Here is a 13,461-nt window from a genome sequence, read left to right on the forward strand (position 1 = left end):
TGACTGAGGAACTGTGACCAATGGCACTTGTTTTGATTTGTGCTGTCTCTGAAGAAAGGACATAATCAGATGGATTTTTCAGTGAAAATACCACTAAGACCGTGGGCTAGATCCCTAGTGCACCATGTCTTCAGAAAAATGGTCATTTTGAGATAATGGGCACCTTTACTTAAGATATCCTAGAAACCCAGAGTAAAATCACGGATCTGCGAGAACACCCGAGGGGACCTTCTATGTGAAGAGGAGTGAGAGGGCTCACCCTGGGGAAGCATCCCAGTCTTCAGGGTGTTCATATTGATAATACTCACTTTAAAAAGGCCAAAAACCCACAAGCTCCACGTGTGGTCAAACTGCTGCAGAGAGCAGGGGTGACATACGAGGTGAAGGAAACAGAAGTCTTGTGGTTCCGTAGCTGGTTTCATGATGAGTGATGCTATTTCTCTATAAAAACTGCGATCCGTTATGCCATCATGGTGGACAGCTTTAATGCCACTGTGGCCTGGCACCTGACTTCAGGGATGGGCTGACTTTCTGTTCCAAGTTCAAGGTCACAGCCCAGTGGGGTGTGTGTGTGTGTGTGTGAGTTTGGGAGTATCTTCCAGTTATCCACTACAGGCTGTGGGTGCAACTCCTTGGTTGAGAGCTTGCCTAGCATGTGGGCTCCATTTCTAGTCCTCCTTCTCCCCAAAAGACACCCCGTTATCCACTGCTGTGCAATTAATTGCCCAAGACATAGTGACATACTGACACCATTTCATTGTTCTGAGTTCCGTGGGTTTTGTGGGACTAGTCAAAGAACTCTGCTTGTCCCCCTTGGGATCCCTCCTGTTAGTGGTTCAATGGCAACCAGGCTGATCACCAGGGAAATGCTGTGCCTCTTTCCCTCTGTAGTCCTAAGGCCTCTCTGTGGAGTCTCTCTAGCAGGTAGACCGACTTTTCAAATCAGGAGTTGTCAAACTTACCTGTCAAGAACCAACTATTTGAGCTTTGTAGGCCATGTGGTCTTGTCACCCACATTTCTGTCTCTCTTGTTGTGACATAGCCACAGACAGTGCAAGAAGATGGTCATGGCCGGCCACGATGACAATTTATTCACAACAACAGGCAGTGGGCTAGATTTGGCCTGCTTCCAGGGTGGCTCCAGAGTCTCAAGGGCACAAGAGCAGTCACCCCCTCTGTGAGCACCCAGCACAGTCCAGGCACAGAGTCACTGGCCACACTCGGCTGGCTAAAGTAGGTTACAGGTTCAATCCAGATGCAACATTGGGGGAGCAGGGGATGGGTGTGGGGGAGGAAAGCATTTCTTCTACCCTCTTAGGTTCTGTGTCTGGGACCCTGTCAATTAAATTGGTAAGAGATAAACCAGAGAGAATTTTATTTGAAGTTAATATTTTATCAACAAATATATATTAAAAAACTAAATCACATTTGATGTTAATAGTTTAATTTTACTTATTCAGAGATATCACAGAAAAAGAAAAGAAAACCCCAAGAAGCAGTTAGATCTGACACCTTCTTGACCATTTTAACAAAGTGGAATATTCTGGGGTGGTAAGTCCTGACCCCCATCAGCAGTTTCAGAGAAAGGGTTATGAGGATTTGGGGGTTCACCGGGGCTGTCCCTGGGGAAACACTCCTATGGGGGAGTGAGAGATATCAGGTTCCACTTTGGCTTTTGTATTGGTCTTGAAGGAGACATTAGTGCATGCATTCTTATTTCAAACAAGGAACAGAATTTACCTTTTTTTTATTGGTTGTTCAAAACATTACAAAGCTCTTGACATATATTTCATACATTTGATTCAAGTGGGTTATGAACTCCCATTTTTACCATGAATACAGATTGCAGAATCACATCGGTTACATGTTTTTACATATTGCTATACTAGTGTCTGTTGTATTCTGCTGCCTTTCCTATCCTCTACTATCCCCCCTCCCCTCCCCTCCCATCTTCTCTCTCTACCAGAATTTACCTTTTGAAATGGACATTTTACAAGCTTGAGGTACATTTCACTCATTAGCTGCTAGAATGCCAGGACCAGGGCTCAGTTGCTTTCTGCTTCTGCTGCTCCTCCAAGGTGGAGCAAAGCCTCATTCCCAGGAGTCAGTGGTGGGACACCTGTCACCTCTCTTCCATTATTTTTACTTCTGAATACAGAAAATAGAGATGTCATGTGACAATGAGGAGGCAGGGATGTAGTTCCCAGCCAACATGAAACACGCCACGCTGGGGTTGGACTGGCTTTGCAGTCTGCGTTACCCAGGAGCCGAGGGCTACTGCCTCCATAAAGGTGTGCTTCAGTACCTGCAGGCAGAGGCATTACCTGTGATGCAGCTTCTCCTGCACACCCAGGACACTGCCTGGAACCTCCTCTATAATCACACAGGAGCCCTGGAACTTCTGTTACAACCAAATAACAGGAGGCCGTTGTTTTGGATGAGGCTCCTGCCCTGGGCCCCCTCAGACCAGTCAAAAAATCAAAATGGAGTCACTCCTACTAAAGTTCCCTGTCACCAGGCTGAAACTAAGCTGTTCTATGACTTTCCAAGAACTCAGGATCAGAGAGATAACAGCCAAATTTCCCAGACCAGCAGTTTCAATTGGCATAATACCGAAGTTCTCTCTGCCTTAATCCTCACATGAAAATCCACCTGAAATAACCTGATGTGGACAAACCAGTTATTTTTCTATAGTTCTCTCCCCTGTCCCTGCCTTACCAGGAAAGTAATTTTGAAATGAAGATTCCATCTCCTGAGTTTTCTTTTTCTTTTTTTAATTTTTGTTTATTTCTCCTCTTTTCTATCTATAAAACCAAACTCTTCAGCACAACCCATCAGGACTATATTATGCAGAACGAAGCATGGCTTGATTCTAGAATTAAAAATAAGCCAATTAAGATCTTTCATCAATGGTGGTACTTTTGTCCTTGGAGTCTTCTTGCTTTCTCCTGTTTATTCTAGGCCTGAAATGCTCCCCTACACACCCTGCAACTCCCTTCCTCATGAAGGTGATCTTGTAGATCCCAATGCGAATCCCCTCCTTCAGGAAGCCCTTTCCCATTCTCTTTAGTTGCATTAATTGCTTCTTCCTGGAAGGAAGACAGGAAGAAGGAAGGAAGGAAGGAAGGAAGGAAGGAAGGAAGGAAGGAAGGAAGGAAGGAAGGAAGGAAGGAAGGAAGGAAGGAAGGAAAACATACTGTGATGTTTCCTGGAACTGTTTCCTGGATGCCCCATGAACACATTTCCATGTGAACTTGCTAGAACACTCTGAATTTCACAGAGTCCATAAAATATAACTGAAAATTAAAAGTGATGTTCTCTGATCCTAATGATTCACCTTTTGCCTGGTGAGCAATGCCGAACCTGGAAGAACCGTTTTTGAAATATGTCCCCAAGTTGTTTGTTCTCATTTCTACTTAGGACGTTTGTGTGTGTGTGTGTGTGTGTGTGTGACCTGTAAACCACCAAGTCAGCATCAAAGGGTGCCTGTACCCACCACTCTTCAATTTCTCAAAAAAACTTTCTCAATAGATAAAAAAAAAAGATTCAGAAAGGCAGATGGCCAGAAGCAGTTTGGCCTTCTCTGTGCAGGTGGTAAATGGCCCTTTTACGTAGGATGAGAGTGCTCCTGTATTCTTCCTCATTTTGTTCTGTTGGTCTGGTTTTGTATGTGATGAAGTTTGACCAAAGCTACCTCCCTCTCTGCCCTGAGCTCGTACCTGGGCTGAAGCAGAGACCACCAAGGCACAGAAGGGACTTGAGGCTCTCCAGGATGGAGGGATATCTGCCTCCAGGCTCCTATATCATCCTCAGGCTGAGGATGGCAGCGGTAAATATGCACTAGTGGCAGCAATGTTCCCTTCCTGCAAAGACTCAGGCACCCCATGGGACATAGGTCATAGGATTCTCTGAATGGAGGGACACCACAATAGGTTCCTGTCCTTGGAGGGCACAGCCTGAACACACATGGTCTTTCCCACGGAGCCACTGCTCCCTGGGCACACCCTCTATGTCCACTCACCTTTTGCATATGCCTACTCTTGTTCCACCAGATGCAGCCAGAGAATGCAGCCTGCATTTCTGGAGGTTTTCCTGCACACAGGGACATTTCTGGAGGTTTTCCTGCACACAGGGACAGCGCTCCCAGAAGCCCCCCAGGCACGAGGTGGCTGCACGCGTGGTTTGTGGACATGCTAGGCGACCTGTCACAGTGAGTTTTTCAAAATGTCATTAGGACCCACAAGTGGGACATGATGTAGTGAGCTGGGCGTGCTGGTAGACCTCTGTAATCCCAGATGCTTGGAAGACTGAGGTAGGAAGATTGTGAGTTCAAAGCCAGCCTCAGCAACTTAGCAAAATCCTGTTTCTAAATAAAAAATAAAGAGGGCCAGGCATGTGGCTTGGAGGTGGAGCACCCATGAGTTCAATCCCTGGTACAAAAAATAATAATAATAATAATATATTGAGATGTAACTGGCATTTAAAACAAAATGGAGCAAATTTTAAAAAGTAGCGAAAATATGGTAAGCTTTTTACCTTCTAAGGTGTCCCCTTTCTCCCTCATCGTATTCACCTTACTCTATCACAGTGCACCTTTCATCAGGAGCCATCCTGCTGTGAGACTCCAGGCATCTCTAGATGCTCTGATTTCACTTTCTTTGATGGCTGGCTTTCTTTCTGTTTCTTCCTCCTAGATCCTCACATTAGCAAACTCCTTTCCACTGATTCTTGAAATGCTGGGTTCTCAGGTCTCCTTTGCCTGGTGATCCTAGGGACACGGAGAGTTGACCCCCACTCATCTCTTGTTTGGCATCCCACCTTTCTCTTTCTTTGAAGTGCCAGATCCATATATAAAATGTATATGGTGTGTATGCTAAATAGACGTGTGTATATGTATGGATCTCAGCTCTCGATGTATTCTAGATATCAGTCCTGTGTGTCTCCGATACATCATATCTTATTCTGATCACCGTCTTTTCAGTTCCTTCATGCTATTGTTTGTAGCAAAAGAGTTTGTGGTTGGGAAAGCTCCAATTTATACTTTTTTCTCTCTCATTGCTATGCTTCTGTGATATCTAAGAAATGATTGTCTAACCCACCATCCTGAAGATTCATTCCTACAGGGTTTCCAGAGTCCTGTGGCTTGGGTTCTCCCCCTTGTTAGATGATCCGCTTTGAGTTTCCTTTGTAAATGGGGGAGGTAGGAGCCTCCACTTCATTCTGATCATCCTGCAACACCTGCAGTGGGTTGTCTTGATGCTCTTGTTGGAAACGCTTTGACTATACCTGTGAAGACTATCCATTTTATTTCATGAAATTATTTGTCACTCTTCATACCAGCACTCATTCTCTTGGTTACTGTAGCTTTTGAGAAAGGCATGAAATATCCAAGGTTGTATTAGTTGTTGCATCTAAAAGTTCAAAGGAAATTAGATACAAAACAATCAGAGAAGTGGGTTTCTCTTATCTAGAGAACCAGCTGTCAGTAATCCCCAGGACTTGAGATCCCAGGGGTTACTCTGCGTATTTTCACCACGCCCAATTACCACCCACTGGCCTTCGGGAGGCTCCCTGCTGAGAAACTCTGAGACCAGAGCTGGAAGGCTGCCTGGGTCTAGACCTATGCTTTCCACTGCTTCCTTCTGAACTAACACTGACCTGCAGGTGTCACTGGGAGGTGCCAGGCACATTGTCCTGGTCAAAACATTTCTTCAATGTGGTAAAATAGACATAACATAAAACTTGCCATTTGAATCATTTGAAGCATACAAAGCAGTGGCCCTGAGTACATGTTATTTCATTGTTACTCCATTACCATGTTTCTCCAGCACTTTCCATCTTCTCAAACTGAAGCTCTGCTCCTATTAAACACCAACTCCCCATCTCTCCCCCAGTCCCTGGTTCTCACCATTCTATTTTCTGTCTCTATAGATTTAACTACTCTAGTTATCTCATTTAAATGGAATCACACAGTGTTTGTCTTACTGTGACTAGTTTCATTCACTTACAGTAGTATCTTCCACGTTCATCTGCATTGTGGCATCCATCCAAGTTCCAATCCGTTTTTCAAGACTGAATAATATTCCAAGTATGTCTATGTCACACTTCATTTATTCACTCATTGGTCAATGGGCATGTTTTATTTCCACTTCTTGGCTATTATGAATGATACTGCTATGAGGCCGAGTGTGCAAATAGTTGCTCAAGTCCTTGCTTTCAATTCTTAGCTGGATCATGTGGTAAATTCTATGCTTAATTTTTTGAGGAATTCTCAGAGTTTTAAAATGTTACTTTTGAAAATGATTTCAGAATTGACAGTGTTACTTTGGGTTGCACTCAACAGAAGAAATTTTTGTCTTCCTGAGGCTAGTTTTTCTGTCTAAAGAAAATAAATAAATAAGCAATTTTGGTGAAGCAGGTCGGGTTAACTTGGAGAATGTGACAGTGGAACAAAATCTACTTTTTTGTGGTGTGCTTCCTAGTTAAAGAAGCAGTGCTTCCTCTGTGGGACCATTAAGTCCAATAAAAATGTTCACCAGGAGTGAGAGGAAGACAGGCCTAAGAACCAGAGTAAGTCCCACCACAGGCTCTGAGGACATTTGCAGGAAAGAGTATCCAGAGCATTCACCCAGCACTGGGTGGCACAGAGTGGTGCTCAGCAGGTGCCAGCTTCTGTTCCATGTTATTGCTGAAGGAGGAAGGCACAGGCCTAGGAATTTGGAGGCAGGGACCTATTTTGTTAACATCTGGAGATGCCAGAGGCTGTCATGAGTGTCCTTAATCCAGGTTGGATGTCAAGGGCGAGGCACCAAGATGGCCCCATGGCTTGTTGTCTATGTATGATCAAGAGACTTGTTAAAACCCAAAGATTATGCTTAGTGAAGCTAGTCAATCCCTAAAAAACAAATACCAAATGTCTTCTTTGATATAATGAGAGCAACCATGAACAGAGCAAGGAGGAAGAGCAGGATGAAAAGACTAACATTTAACAGAGTCATGAGATGGGAGGGAAAGGGAGAGAAAAGGGAAATTGCATGGAAATGAAGGGAGACTCTCATTGCTATACAAAATTACATATAAGAGGTTGTGAGGGGAATGGGAAAATAAACAAGGAGAGTAATGAATTACAGTAGATGGGGTAGAGAGAGAAGAAGGGAGGGGAGGGGAGGGGGGATAGTACGGGATAGGAAAGGTAGCAGAATACAACAATTACTAATTGGGCATTATGTAAAACTGTGGATGTATAACCGATGTGATTCTGCAATCTGCATTTGGGGTAAAATTGGGAGTTCATAACCCACTTCAATCTAATGTATGAAATATGATATGTCAAGAGCTTTGCAATGTTGTGAACAACCAATTAAAAAAAAAAGAAAGAAAAAAAATAAAATAAAGGACCAGGGAAAATACAAAAAAAAAAATAATAATAATAAAAATAAATAAATAAAACCCAAAGATGAACATGGCTGTGGACAGTGAAATATGGAGCCCCTCTCTCTTTTGTTCCCTCCCTTCCTTCCTATCTCTCCTCTCCATCTCTTCCTTCCTTGCTTGCTGCAGTCTGCCTGGGCACAAAATCAGCAGCCACTCACACAGGAACAAACTTTATTTCCAAAACTCCAGCGAATGCTACACACGTGGCCCGAAAATCTCTCCTCCGGAAATCCCTCCTACCACACTTCCCCAACCAATGGGAACTCTCCGGGAGTTCCCACAAGAGCTCCAAAGTAGCAGGCCTAGGTGGATAGCAGGGGTCTAATATCCATTTGAATGCACATCTTAACATCATCATTATCATCTCAATGGCTTGCTGGTGTCACCTTTCAACTAAAAATGCCATTTCTACTGGCTATGGCTCTCAGCACTTCCTTTCTTCCTTATGAATAGTACTTACTAAGTTTAGTTTTCTGAGTACTGAGTGTTTAGTATGTGCCCAGCCTGCCAGCTTGAGATATGTCATTGAAGAATTAAATAAAAATCCTGCCTTTAAGGAGCTTATATCTTGTGAAGTAAACCTCAGAAGTCCAGTGAATTTGATCTTCTATTTTACTGATGATAAGAACATATGTTAAGAAAACTTAAGGGCTTTTGCTAAAATAAACAACAGAATTAAAATACAGAAAGAAGTGGCTGGAAACAAATTCAACATGCTGAAAAAAAAATGAGATCTTTTCTTTTTAAATAACAACTAGTTTTCTCATGAGAATAAAATATCTCCCCAAACATAAAATTTCTAAAAACTTCTTTTTTTTCACCCAAAATATGCAAAACACACCAGAAGAAATATATAAAATATCTTTGTAGGGTGTAAACTAGTTACTGAATACATGGAGAGGCATCCTGGGCTTATGAAGAGTAGTGCTTAGAGCCTAAAAACACAAATCTTTGATAAATACATTTGCAAAAATCTTATAAATTTTACATTTATTATTTATATTTATAATATACTGAAAACATTAATAATTTTTATATATTTATTTTACAAAGGTGATGCAATTCCCAGTATAATTTTAATAGGTTTTATTTGAATTAGCAGAAAGTATTTTAAATTTATTAAAGAAAAATAAATATGTAAAAATTGCTAAGAAAATTTTAGACAAGGAATATAGAGTTGGGTATCTTGCTCTATCTAAAGTAAAAAAATATAATAAGGTAAAACAATGTAATGTAAGATAATATAAAATATGATAGAAACAATATAATACTACTTTAACCCAACAGAATAGAATTGGCAGGAAAAAATGAAACCAAGCAGTTGACTTGAGATAGGTCCAAATGTATACAGAAATTTAATATATGTTCAAAACAATATTGTAAAAAATGTTTTATTATGTACATTTGTGGTTTACCAAATGATGCTATGGGATACATATAAAAAGTAAAATGGTTACTGTAGTGAAGCTGATTAACACATAATCTCACATAATTACTTTCTGGAAATGAGCAGTAAAATCTACCTATTTAGCAAAAATAAGTACAATTTTAGTTTTAAAAGATTATGCATCAAAAGCAACATTTTATTTAGCTGGCATGCAGTGGGAAGACACCTGGCATTTGACATGTGTATTGTTGATTCTGATCTGTTCATGCACACACACACCTCTTCTAAATCAAGGCGAGGGTCAAGGTTGGGGACTCTGGGGGACTCACATAAATAGAATCATTCAGTGTTGGTTTTTTTTTTTTTTTGAGTATTGACTTATTCCATTTAGCACAATATCATCAAGGGTCAGTCATATTGTAATATATGTCAGAATTTCTTTCCTTTTTAAAGACAAATAATATTTCACTGTTAAATCCATACTACATTTTATCTATCAGTTCTGCTTATATAAAGTTGATTTTAATAATGGACTTTACTTAATCCTGTAAACCCCACATATTATAATTCAAATGTGTAATCAGTGTAACAACTGGGGTGCTTTTGTACCCAAGCTTTGGGGTCTGGTGTGCATTTTATACCTAGAATATGTCTCAGTTCAGAATCAGCCAGTTCAGCTATGCCGTGGCCATCTGTGGCTGGGAACTACCACTTTGGACACCCGAGGTTCTAGATTGCCTAGAGTTAGCACTGCCTCCTAGGGGTGATGTTAGTGTCCTTGTGAGAATGTGGTCTCCTGGTGGGCACTTCCTGATAACACAGGAAGTGTCAGCTGTGGCACCTACTATGTGGTCAGGGTGGGTAGAATGATCAGCATGTGACCTACCTGGCCTCCTCCTGAGGTTGTGAGGCTGACACCTGCATCATCCTGGTGACCCATGTGCCTGGAGATCAAAGGCTCCCTGGCAGCATCTGGAAGGCAGAAGTGAGGGGAAACTGTTGTTTTTGCTGACCAACATATGGAATTGGTTTTCTATGGCAACGGGGGGTGCAGATCACCTCGTCCATATGTTGCCTTCCCTGGGGAGAGAGGAGTGGGCAGCTGGCTTTCGAAAGGTGTCCCAAGCCCTGTCAATGCCTCTTGTGCATCCTACTTGAAGGGGCTCAAGTAGGTTCTGTTTTTTCTTTTTTCCCAAGTGAACAAGAATGGATACCATGATGGATTGGAAACCACCTATTGCTACATATCTCATACCAAGTGAACAGGTCTGTGAAAATACTGAAAAGACAATGACATTTCATGCAACCTGCCTATTGTGTATGAGGATCTTGGACACACAATTAAAATATGCCTCCTTGGCTTAGCAAGCCTTTGCCACCAAATTTTTAATAAACATAATAATAAGTAAATACATTTCTGCTTAGCTTTCTCTAGGCAGCTTCTCCAATTAAACAATGTACCAAATATTAGGTCATAATTGAATTTTATAGTAATTTGTGAGGAAAGAAGAGCTTAGGGAAGAGTCTATAACTCATGACAACTTGGAGAATTAATGAAAGAGATGGAAAGAAAATTGATTATGGCTTTAAAAGGACATTCATTTTATGGAATATGTTTAAAGGATAATTTCCCATATAGATTATAAAGCAATTTAGGAAACTGGTCCATAAATATTTTAGTAATAAATTATTTAAGAATAAATTATAGTCTGGGCCTCCCTGCCCCCCGGCTGCCAGTCACTGAACTGAGTTGTCTTGATATATTATTTAAATGTGATCCACATTTGTCAAGCCTGTGTGTTTCAAGGATTGTGTTGGAGTCTCTTGAGAGATAAGCACATGCTAAGCAGTCCTGTTAATGTAATATTTATGCTAATGCAAACCCTGAGAAGCCAGTTGGAACATCCCCTTGGACATTGTGGTGATGAGTCTCAGCATAGCTGTATTTGACAATGATTTGTGCTGAATTTTTTTTTTTAACTGACAAATTTGTGAGAGTTAGGACGGACTGGAGGAATAAGACACTCATCTTTCTGCCCTGATGACTGTGCCCCCAAGACAGATATAAATATATACAGGACCAAGTGCACGTCATACAGCCTTACACACATTACTTACCTACAGATATACACATATTCACACACACCGATATGCCGCGACCCCTCGCCAGCAAGGAGGACACGACACAAGATTCTTCTCTCAGCAGTTTATTCAGACCTTTAATTATGTGTCTCTGGAAGCTTCTTTTATTACTACTACTACTTCTACTTCTACTTCTACTTCTACTTCTACCACTACTTCTTCTACTTCACCTGAGGGCCCCAGCCTTGATAAAGCACATCAAGCCCCAATGCACAACTGCCACGTGGATCTTTCTCATAGGGTGTTTTACAGCTATGTGCCAACTCTCCCAAAATAAGGAGTTGTTTATCACAGGCCATGGCGCTTATCAGCACCATCTTGTAATGGCGGCCACAGTTCACAGGAACGGCTCACCACACCGATACACAGGTATGTCTTCATACAAAACATGAACACACATACACCCGTAGAAATACCTGCGTACATACTTGCCTCCATATATATAGTCACAGAAATATTGTTCCACTTATCATGGGGCCACATCCCAATAAATCCATAGTATAGTGTATCGAAAATATCCAAAGTCAAAAGTGCACTCACAACAATAAACCTACCGAACATCACAGCTCAGCCTTGCTTACCTTGAACTTGCTCAGGATTCTTAGCCTACAGTTGATCAAGACAATCTACCACAAAGCCCACTCTATAGTAGAGTATGGAGGATCTCATATGATTTCTCAAATGACTGTCCTGAAAGTGAAAAATAGAATGGTCTTGTGGGTACACCTTCATCAAAAAATGGTTAAGTAGAGCAATTGTAAGTGCAGGACCACCTGTATGCACAAACAGATGGTACCAACAGAAACACACCCGTGTAAGCTGTGACCATGATTAGGAAACTTCATAACTTCCTAGCTCTGGGCCTGAGGAGAGGCAGAACATCATGGCAGAAGGGCATGGTGGAGGAAAGCTGTGTTACCGCTGTTGACCAGTGATGAGTTCTTGCTTCCCCGATGTTGAAGAATAACGCCAAAGAAGCACACCGAGGCAAGGTCGGAGTAGAAATTGGAAGTTTATTAAAGGACAGCAAAAAAGACTTCTCCCAGAGGAAGAAGGGGACCCAGGAGGTGGAATCCATGGAAGTGCGGTTTTTTCCCCTTTTTATAGTTTTGGTGATGGAATGTAGGTTGGAAGGCCCGAGGGGTGGGACACCAGTGGGCCAAAGAAGTAGTCTGAGCAGGAAGGACTTTTGGGATGGGCTTATCACTTCTCTGGGATGGGCTATCTTCAAATCTCCTGGGGCTATTCATTAACACTTCTTCCAGGTGGACTTTGGCCTAGGGTCTCTTTGGGACTTAATTAACATTCCATGAATTGTCCTCTGTGTTTTCCCTGAGTCATTCCCAGCATGGCCTCCATTTTAGATTTCACTCGGTATTAGATTCGATTTACCTAACTACGCTTACTATCTAACTTTAAGTCTGGCTTCAGGTGCTCAGTTAGTGGCATCCAAGAAAAGCTTGGAGAGGAGGGAGGGAGAGAGGGCAGACAGGGGAGATGAGCAGGAACAAAATATATAATTCCCCAAGGCACATCCTCATTGACTGATTTTAACCCATCAAGTGGATTAATCCACTGAGTAGGTTATTGCTTTCATGATGGAATCACTTCTCCTGCATTAGCTCAGGAGCTTTCAGGGACCTCTCACAGCCACACCATAGAATTAGCATAGGTGCTTGTGAAGCATGAGCTAGATACACAGCCCATCAGGCAGTGTGACCTGTTTATCCATTTCACTGTTATCTGTAGAAAAGACGGGCCATGTATGAGCTGCTGCTGGCTCCCACTGATAAAGGAGGCTTCTAGGCTTCATTTCAGAAGGTGAGGCTGGTCACAGAGACAGGTCCTCCAGGGTCACAATGAGAACAAAGATCACTGCCTATGGAATTCCATCCCTGTGCATGTCATTCAGTCATCCAAACAGCACTAGGAAGCTAACAGCACTAGTTCACCATCTCAAGGTCAAGGACATGGCATCTCTAGAAGGCATCTCAAGGGCTGGCACTGGGTCACATGGGAGGGTGGACTTTGGCTCTGAGCTCCTGAATCACTTAGCTGGGCTGCTGCGGAGCCCTGATCCTGAAGGATCTGGGGAGGATTTTGTTCAGGAGCCCAGAAGCTGACCTCATGGGCCTGAGCCAGGGGTACAGACTCTGGTGGCTCTGTCATTGAGTTTTGGTACATTCTCTACTTTAAACAAATCTGCCTGGTATGTGCTTGTGAGACCAAGTTTTTATTTACATAAAATGTTGTCTAGGAATTGGGACAAGTTTGCCGGGAGTAAGGCACCCCTGGGCACTCATGCAAACCCAGGTTGAGCAGCAATCAGATGCCCCACTGGCCGAGCCTCTGGTGCAGAGCATATTTCTACTTTTTCCTCTGTTTTTGGCTGGGGACCTTCTTAGAAGATCATGCATATTTTAAATAGTTCAGCAAAAGGCCTAACACGTTAAGGAATGTAAACAGCCCAAGGGAGAAAGGGGGGAAGGGCAGAAATG

This window comes from Ictidomys tridecemlineatus, chromosome 5 (assembly GCF_052094955.1).
Source record: "Ictidomys tridecemlineatus isolate mIctTri1 chromosome 5, mIctTri1.hap1, whole genome shotgun sequence".
NCBI classification, from domain to species: domain Eukaryota; kingdom Metazoa; phylum Chordata; class Mammalia; order Rodentia; family Sciuridae; genus Ictidomys; species Ictidomys tridecemlineatus.